General features: G+C 41.0%; 1 non-coding gene across 1 annotated transcript; it reads left to right on the forward strand.

The window, feature by feature from the left end:
- Positions 1-9231: 9231 nt before the first annotated feature.
- On the forward strand, positions 9232-9338 carry LOC145641324 (small nucleolar RNA R71). Its single transcript, XR_014115363.1, has one exon. It is a non-coding gene; the product is annotated as a small nucleolar RNA R71 (small nucleolar RNA).
- Positions 9339-10203: the final 865 nt, after the last annotated feature.

The raw sequence follows: 10203 nt of genomic DNA on the forward strand, positions 1-10203 counted from the left end.
CTGGCATGCGCGCAGCTCGCCCGATCGGGCCCGACTTCATCTTGGAGGTTTGGACATCGATTTGGGCTAGATTTCTCGGCCCAATCCATATTTCCTCTCGGGTCTCGAATACATGGTCCAATTGCCTCGGGCTCCAAAAATGGTCGTGCTCCTCCAATGCTCGTAGTCGCTTCATAAAAATCCCGAGAAAATGCTCCAAAGGTGCAATTCCCTGCAAAACTTAACCAAAACTACGAAAACACTAGAAAACACATATTAGTAATAAAAGTGGCCCTAAAGGGCCAAAAACACTACTAATTATGACCAAGGGACGGGGGTAAAATACCATATAAAATAGACATATCAAACTCCCCCAAGCCAAACCTTTGCTTGTCCCTAAGCAAAGAGCTCATCAATGAACATATAAAACATACTTCACCCAAACAACAAATCAAAAGCCAATGATTCAAGGTAAAATTAAACAAACATGCTTCAACGTTAATCAATCTTATCCATCTAATCACCCTTCCTCCCCATCAATTGTCAAGTAGAGCAAACTACAAGAGCATATAGAATTCAAGACTAGTGCTCACACACTCGACTCTCATTTATGTGGCGAGTAAAGAATGTACTCGATCGCTCTCCACCCAACCCCTTTAATGTGAACAATGCCCTCCCAACTCACACTCTCGTGTGTATAAAAAACATTGAACGCTCAATCCTACTAGTCGACTCGAAATATGCCAAGTCATAACTTGCATAGAAAAACAACACTTTCACATTTACATAACTTCTATGCACAAGGTCGGAAGGTCTTTTAAGCTTGTAATGTAAGACTAGGGTAAAGGTAGGATAAATTTGGGATCATGTGAGAGAAAAGCTATGCATTAAGGGAGCCAAATCCTAATAAACCCATGATCAAAAGTAATGATCATACACATCTCCAACATAACCAACTCCAAACAATAAAACAATCCCAACACTTACAAATTCACTCATAAAAAATAAGATAATGTAGAACAAGAGTGAATAACAAACCTTGAACTTAAAACTTGAAATATTTCCATTGAAACTCAACTTTTTTTTTTCTTTTGATTAACCTTCACTTAGAACATTTGAACATCAAACATTTTTCCTCTTTTTTTTTCTTAGAAGTTCACTTTCTTTTTTTTTCATATTTCTCATTTTTCTCTTGAACTTCTTTTTTCCATCACACTTTTATTTTGTCAAATATATACAAATTTCAAACTCATAAAAACAAAAATATGATCAAGAACAAATTACTTCTCAAAACCCACCCAAATTGTGCAAATAAAGTGCACACTACAAACTCCCTCACCTCACTCACTAATAGCTCCCCCAAGCCAAGCTTGGGACTAGTAACCAATGGGGCAATTTAGGCTTGTAATGAGGCTATAAACAATAAAAGGGCACAAGCAACAACATGGGTGACAAGAAGGGAACAAATGTATCTAAATATCTCTGAAGGCTACCGAAGGAATGAACGCCTTCGTCCTCCTCATGTGCATAATAAAAGTCATGAAACACTACTCATAGTTGCAAATCAATACTCAAATTCGTTGACATACCAGGAACTATGGAACTATCACACATTTCCTAACCAAATCAACTAGTCAAGCACTACATTCACAAGTAGTTGGACAAAATTGACGCAAGTTAGGGAATCCAAACAATTAGACTTCAAATCATGACCAACAAATCCACAACATTCATCATCAAATACCAAGAATCAAAACAATTTTCTGAAGTATGGGGCACAGGGAAGCATGATTTACAATTCATTGGAACGTATTTTTTATTTTTATTTTTTTTTTATTTTTTTGTATTTTTCATATGTAAGAAAGCAATAAAAACTACACTAGGAAAGCAAATAAAAACTATACTAGAAAGCAAATAAAGGGAGAGAAAGAAGAGAATTTCCAAGGTGAAAGAACACCCCCCCAAGCCAAATCAAGCAATGCCCTCATTGACTTGGGAGAGTAGCCTACTCCTCATCCTCATCCATCCTAGAGTACCCCCCACCGTGGCTAGAGCCGGCCCCTCCATGGCTAGAGCCACCACCACCATACCCCGAACCACCGGCATAGTAGTTAGGGTCTACATTCCCACCCATACCCCCATATCCGTGGACCGAAGAGTAGTCCACATAAGTACCATACGCACCAGGGTGAGAATACCCGCCTTAGGGGTATTGGAACTAATCGGGAGGAAGGGAATCGGGAGGAATAGCCCCCCAACGGGCGTAATCATCATACATGGGGTAAAGGCCCCTCCCTAGGTTCCTCTCAATAAGACCTACCCGGCCATCTAGGGTGCTTATCCTAGAATCTAGGTTTTGCATCATGCCCTCAACCCTCCCTTGCACCGTCTCAATGCGGTCTAGTTGGCTCCTAAAAGCCAAAAAGTCATAAGGGGCATTTGGGTCGACATTGTAATCGACCGAGGAAGTAGGCATTGTAGGCATGCCGTAGGTGAAAGGTGGGGGTGGTGTGAAGTGGGGTGAGTGGTGAATGGGGGATTGGTGAGGTTGTGGTGAGGGGTGAGGTGGTTGAACCTCACTTTGACCATCTAACTCGAAGGTATAGGAGGGCTTCCCCCTCTCAAATTTGGTCAAGGCGGGGTTGGGTAAGGTAAAGGATTGGTCCCTCCTACCCGATTGTCGGTGGACAACCACCAAGTATCACTCCCTACCGGTTGTACCCAATTCAAGCTCCCAAAATAAGGTAGGTCCATTAGGTTCGATCCCACAACTTTTCTATAGCCATCAGGGTTCCAACCTAAATGTTTCCTAGCTATATGGGTCACTAACCCCCCAAAGTAAATAGGCGCTCTAGACCTACTAGCTTCGGCCGCATCGGCCGCCCTTTGAAAATGGTTGGCTATCCTATGGGGTATATTTAATTTTTCAGCATTAGGAATTATATAGGAAGCCAACAATTCCAATTCATTCCTCCGCACATTTGCCGGTTCATGCCTCCCAAAAATAGTGAGGCCGGCAAATCTTTGCTAAAGTTTGGGAACGGGATGTTGAATCCACGTCCCTTTGGCATGTTGGAGGTTCACCAAATCCTCCCCTATTAACCTCTTGTAGACCACGGCGGTGTGGTCTTGAGAGGGTTCAATAGGTTTGTCTGATTTGAAGTCAAACAATTTACCAAATTCCTTTAAAGTTAATCTCACATTATTGTTTAACAATCGAAATTGGACATGAGTGATAAGTGCATTCATTTTGATAACATTAAAACTTGATATAAATTCCAATGTTAAATAATCATAAGTATCGTGGCACATTTGAAAAAACCCACTCATGCCTATGCCCTTAAATAATTTTTCTACATATTTGTCAAGACCTAACCTAGCTAAAGTAGGATGATGTATGAAACGGGTAGAAATTACCTGACGATCGATGAGGTTGATCATCCGAACCCGTTGCTCCTCGGAAATGATTACAACTTCCTCCCATCCCGGAATTTGAAGGTCCGGGTTGATTGTTGGTTGTGCCACACTAGAGCTCTCACCCCTTTGATTTCTTGAACGCTTGGAGGCCATTGTCGTTGAAAATAGTAGAAAATTTGAGGTTTCTCTCTCTTAGGGTTTGAGAATAATTGAGAGAAAATTGGGGAAAATTAGTATAGAGTGTAGAGGAAGGTGATGGGAGGTGAAATATGTAAAAAAATTTATTTTGGATGGAGGAATTGGAGGAGATCTTAGATTGAAATGAAAGTTTAATGTTTGAAAATGGAGGTTTTAGAGAGATAAAGTGAATGAAGAAGAAGAAATAAGGAGGAAATGAGGAAAGAAAGAAGAGAAAAGAAAATAAAGGGGGTTCGGCCTGATGGCGCGCCCGATCGGGCGAAGGTGCGATTCTCCAAAACTTAAGTTGCGCGCCCGATCGGGCGAGATCCGCCCGATCGGGCGCGAACACGAACGATTTTTTCGCCCTTTTTCTCGCCCGATCGGGCAAGCTTCGCCCGACATTTCTTTTTCTTTTACTCGATTTCCAAAAAAATCGCCCGATCGGGCGAAAATAACCCCTGAATCCACTGAGCTTGTGCGCCCGATCGGGCTTTTTCGCCCGATCGGGCGAAATTTCCTTTGATTTGTAGCTCACTTACGCACCCGATCGGGCAATGTCGCCCGATCGAGCGAAATTGGCCCTGAATTCTAGCTCACTTGCGTGCCCGATCAGGCGAGCCTCGCCCGATCGGGCCCGAGAGAGCCTTTTTCCTCCGATTCCGTTTCTTCTTCAAAATTTCTCTAAGTCTTTATACCCTGTCAAATTCATACCTGTACAACAACACTTAAAACCGGTGAAATATCACTCTCCTCGCCTCTCTAAAAAAACAAAAGTAAAAATAAAATAAGGAAAATTAAGGAAAAGGAAAACTAGCCTATAAAGCATGAAATACGGGTTGCCTCCCGCAAAGCGCTGGTTTATCTAGGTCCCGCACGACCTTCTCACCACCTTGAAACTCATGTTGGAAGTGGAGTTAGGAGAGTCTCCTCCACATCTCTAATGGTAGCACCTTCATGATACACTTTCAACCTTTGGCCATTCACCTTGAATTCTTCACCTTTATCATTCACCAACTCTACCGAACCAAATTTGTTTACCTTTGTGACAGTGAAGGGACCGGACCACCTAGACTTCAACTTTCCTGGGAAAATCTTCAATCTGGAATTAAATAGAAGAACCTTATCGCCCGGTGCAAACTCTCTTGGTAGGATCCTCTTGTCGTGCCATCTCTTGGTCTTCTCCTTGTAGATCCGCGCACTATCATATGCCGACAATCTAAACTCATCCAACTCATTGAGTTGAAGGAGTCTCTTCTTACCCGCGGCTTTAGAATCCATGTTAAGCTCTTTGATCTCCCAAAAAGCTTTGTACTCCAATTCTACGGGAAGATGACATGCCTTACCATAAACCAATCTATAAGGTGAAGTACCGATCGGTGTTTTAAATGCAGTCCGGTATGCCCAAAGTGCGTCATCAAGCTTCATGCTCCAATCTTTTCTTGACTTGGCTACTACCTTTTCTAGGATCGCCTTGATTTCCCTATTAGAGACCTCAACTTGACCACTAGTTTTAGGGTGGTAACTAAGCCCTGTTCTGTGATATACGTCATACTTCTTGAGGAGGTTATCCAATTGTCTTTCATGGAAGTGGGTACCCCCATCACTAATAATAGCTCGTGGAAAACTAAACCTGGGAAATATGATCTTCTTGAAGAGCTTAATGACTACCTTAGAATCATTTGTTGGTGAAGCTATGGCTTCAACCCACTTGGACACATAATCGACGGCTACAAGTATGTAACAATTCCCATTGGAAGATGGGAACGGCCCCATATAATCGATACCCTAAACATCGAATATTTCAACTTCAAGAATGCCAGTTTGGGGCATCTCATACATCCGCGAAATGTTGCCAGTCCTCTGGCAAGAATCACAAGCATGCACAAAAGTGTTAGCGTCTTTAAACATAGTAGGCCAAAAGAAGCCTGACTCATTAATCTTGGCCACCGTTTTAGTGGGGCCATGATGTCCACCATAGGGTGAAGTATGACAACTGGTAAGGACGCCGTGAACCTCCCATTCGGGAACACACCTGCGAAATAATCCATCTGCACACTCACGAAACAAAAAAGGGTCATCCCAAAAATAATGTTTAACATCATAGAGGAATTTCTTTTTCTGTTGGTAGGACAAGTCAGGAGGTAGAGTACCACCCGCTATATAATTAGCAAAATCGGCGTACCAAGGGTGATGCTCTACAACTGCATACAGGTTATCATCAGGGAAAGAGTCATCTATAGGTAAAGAATCCTTACCCTCATCATACCTGATACGTGACAAGTGGTCTGCCACTACGTTCTCTGCTCCCTTTTAATCTTTTATTTCAATGTTGAAATCTTGGAGCAAGAGAACCCAACGGAGTAGCCTTGGCTTTGATTCCGCCTTGGCTATCAAGTATTTCAATGCTGCATGATCAGTAAAAACAATAACTTTAGAACCAACTAGATATGATCTAAATTTTTCTAAAGCATATATAACAGCAAGAAACTCCTTTTCTGTGGTGGCATAGTTGACTTGGGCTTCATCTAAGGTTTTGCTAGCATAATAAATAGCATGCAAAACCTTATCCTTCCTCTGTCCGAGCACGGCTCCTAGTGCAAAGTCACTTGTATCACACATGATCTCGAAAGGGAGGTTCCAATCGGGAGCACATATGATGGGTGCCGATATCAAAGCCTGCTTAATCCTGTAAAAAGCCTCAAGACACTCGTCAGTAAAAATAAATGGGGCATCCTTGAGCAAAAGCTGTGTCAGTGGTTTAGCAATTTTAGAAAAATCTTTGATAAAGCGGCGATGAAACCCCGCATGACCCAAGAAGCTTCTAACTCCCTTAACATTAACTGGGGGAGGTAATTGCTCAATCACTAATATTTTAGCTTTGTCTACTTGTATGCCCTTATCAGATATAATATGACCAAGGACTACTCCCTCTGTCACCATAAAGTGACATTTCTCCCAATTGAGTACTAAGTTGCACTCCTCACATCTTTTCAAAATTTTAGCGAGATTAGTTAAGCATGAATCTAATGAGTAACCATATACGCTAAAATCATCCATAAATACCTCCAAAATAGATTCTATGAAATCAGAAAAAATGCTCATCATGCAACGTTGAAAGGTAGCAGGTGCATTACATAAACCAAAGGGCATTTTACGATATGCAAAAGTGCCATAAGGGCATGTAAAGGTGGTCTTCTCCTGATCTTCAGGGTGAATTGGAATTTGGAAAAATCCCGAATACTCGTCCAAATAGCAAAAGAATTTGTGATTAGCTAACCTCTCTAGCATTTGATCAATAAAAGGGAGGGGGAAGTGATCCTTTTTAGTGGCGATATTTAGTCTACGATAGTCTATGCACATACGCCACCCTGTTACAGTTCTAGTGGGAATTAATTCATTTTTATCATTGGTTATCACAGTCATCCCACCCTTCTTAGGTACTACCTGCACAGGACTTACCCACTTGGAGTCGGAAATAGGATAGATGATACCTGCATCGAGTAATTTCATCACCTCTTTCTTGACTACTTCCTGCATGTTTGGATTTAATCTTCTTTGGGGTTGAATGCAGGGCTTGAAATTTTCCTCTAGATGAATCCTGTGCATGCAAAAATCAGGGCTAATACCCTTGAGATCATCAATACTGTACCCTATAGCCTTCTTATGGGTTTTGAGGACCTCTAGAAGTTGGGAAGATTGTAGGTCAGTGAGTGCAGTACTGATGATCACGGGGTGTAGTTCCTGCTCATCTAGAAAAACATATTTTAAATGAGAAGGGAGAGGTTTTAGCTCAGGTTTCTTGACCTCTGCAGGTTTGATTCCTGAACTAAATTTACTACATTCATTGTCTCCTTGGGGCTTAACTCTTCTAAGGAAAGAGCCTTTTCAACATCCTGTATCTCATTACCCCAAATGCTTGCATTGTCGCTAGATAAATTCCCGCAGAGAACTTCCTCTAAGGGATCCTTCGCAAGAACCTGTGGCAAGCTATCAACACAAATATCGTCCATTATATCAATTGTATCAATATAACAACAATTTTCCTCTAACATAGGCCCTTTCAAAACCTTCCCTAAATTAAAGGTAATATTATCGTCACCTACATAAAGGGTTAGTTTACCATTTTTCACATCAATAACAGCTCCTGCAGTGTGGAGGAAAGGCCTACCTAATATAATGGGTATTTGTGTATCCTCTGCCATATCTAAAACAACAAAATCAACTGGAATAAAAAATTTACCAACTCTGACAGGTACGTCCTCTAAAATACCTAAGGGATATTTTACCGAACGATCTGCCATTTGCAAAGTTATATTAGTAATTTTTAATTCCCCCACATTTAATTTAGCACATATAGATGATGGCATAACACTGACGCTAGCACCAAAATCACATAAAGCTTTATCAATAAAAACATTCCCAATGTGACAAGGGATAGAAAAACTACCAGGATCCTTTAATTTAGGAGGGGATTTATTTTGCAAATAAGCGCTACACTCCTCTGTGAAAGCTACAGTTTCTACTTCATTAAAGGCCTTTTTCCTAGTCAGAATGTCTTTCATGAATTTAGCATAGGCAGGTACTTGAGTGATTAAATCAGTGAAAGGAACTGTTACCTGCAGATTTTTCACAACCTCTAAAAACTTACCGAATTGTTTATCAAGCTTACTCTTCAATTGTCTATTAGGGAATGGAAGCTTGATAACTGGGCTCTGCACATCTCCTCCCTTATCCTGCGATTTACCCTGCACAGAAACATTAGTAGGGTTAGTATCTATTTGTAGCCCTGTAGGGCTAGCAGGATTAGCATTTGGTATAGAGGAATCTAGATCAGGAACTGGTCTATCATCCTTTGGCATAGGAGGTCCATCATAATGTGAACCACTCCTTAAAGTGATTGCATTAGCATGATCTTTAGGATGGATAGGTTGTGATGGTAGAGCCCCCTGGTGACGGGATTGTAGGGTAGATGAAAGTTGTGCAATTTGATTGTCCATGATTTTATTATGAGCTAGAACAGAATCAATTTGCGCATCCCTACTCTCCATGTGCTTTTGCATATTAGCTAGCATTGCTCTAATTTCTGTCATGGCAGGGTCGGAAGATGATGAGGGTGATGCTTGGCTTTTCTGGCCGGCATTAGGATGGTAATATTTTTGTTGTGGTGGGGGTTGCTGTTGTGGTTGTTGCGGAGGTGGAGGGTTTTGTACATTGGTACTCCGGTATGAAAGATAAGGATGATTTTTATAACCGGCATTGTAGGAATTGGAATAGGGGTTATTTTGCCTATAGGTTTGAAAGGCATTAACTTGTTCCATAGAGCTCCTACAATCTTGCTCCCAATGACCCACAATTCCACAATTTTCACAAAAAGCTTTATGGTTAGCAACAGCAGAAACATTAGCTCTAGAGTTAGGAGTAGCAGTAAGATTATCTAATTTTTGACAAATAGAAGTTAATTGAGCTTGCAAAAAGGATACAGAATTGACATTATGTTTTCCCTTATTTGCAAACCCCCTCGGATTCCCATATTGGGAATTGTGTATTGCCATGTCTTCGATAACCTATCCTGCATCATCCACATTTAAATTCATAAACCTCCCACTAGCAGGCGAATCTAGTACTGATCTGGAAGAATTTCCAAGCCATTGTGCTAGATTGTGGTGGGGGCACTCTCTCTGTAGATCCTTGAACCTCTCCCAAGCCTCATATAATGTTTCGTCGGCCTCTTGAGCGAAGTTCTGAATAGCACTTCTTAGTACCGCTGTTCTCTCTCCAGGATAATATTTATTATAAAAGTTCAAAGCAAGAGTTTCCCAGTCAGTAATACCAAGTGCAGTTCTATTCAAACCATTAAACCATAATTTTGCTTTGCCACATAAAGAAAAGGGAAAAAGAATCTCCCTGATTTGGTCCTGCGTAACCCCGGCTTGTCTAATGGTGTTACAATATTGGCAGAAATCTGCGATGTGAAGATTAGGATCTTCACCCTTAGCTCCGCTGAACTGCTTCCTCTCTATCATAGTGATAAATTGGGGCTTGATCTCAAATTGAACTCCATCTAGAGCCGGAGTAGGAGTAAGGTGCGGGAAATCTGTGAGCTTTGGTTGCGAATAATCACTGAGTTTCTTCTGGGCCGTCATCTCTGATTCTGAATCTGAAGGAATATTTGTATCACTAGAATTAGTGGGAGGATCTCTTCGATCGTTGTCCTCCTCAGAACCCGCCAGAATTTGTCTGTAGAGTCACCTTTGCCTATGAAAAGAACGCTCGATCTCAGGATCAAAAGGGATGTCACCTGATCTAAAACACCTGGGCATAAACAAAGAACTAAAGACAAATATGAGATTTGCCTCAAAGAACTAATGTTCTCTGAAGCAAAAAGAGGGGATAATCTAGACTACAAAAATATAATAAGAAAATAAAAATAAAACCGTTTCCCCGAAAACGGCGCCAAATTTTGACAAGGTAAAGTCGTATCCCCTAATCAAAAATAATTCCTAAGTCCTCTAACTAAAGTAGATAGGGAAGTAGGGTCGATCTCCATAGGGAAACAAGTCTTTTTAATTCTAATTAATTAATATAATCTAAATTATATAAGTAACCAATATTTTAAATATGATTTCT

Source organism: Chenopodium album, chromosome 7 (assembly GCF_948465745.1).
Source record: "Chenopodium album chromosome 7, dcCheAlbu1.1, whole genome shotgun sequence".
In the NCBI taxonomy this organism is placed as follows: domain Eukaryota; kingdom Viridiplantae; phylum Streptophyta; class Magnoliopsida; order Caryophyllales; family Amaranthaceae; genus Chenopodium; species Chenopodium album.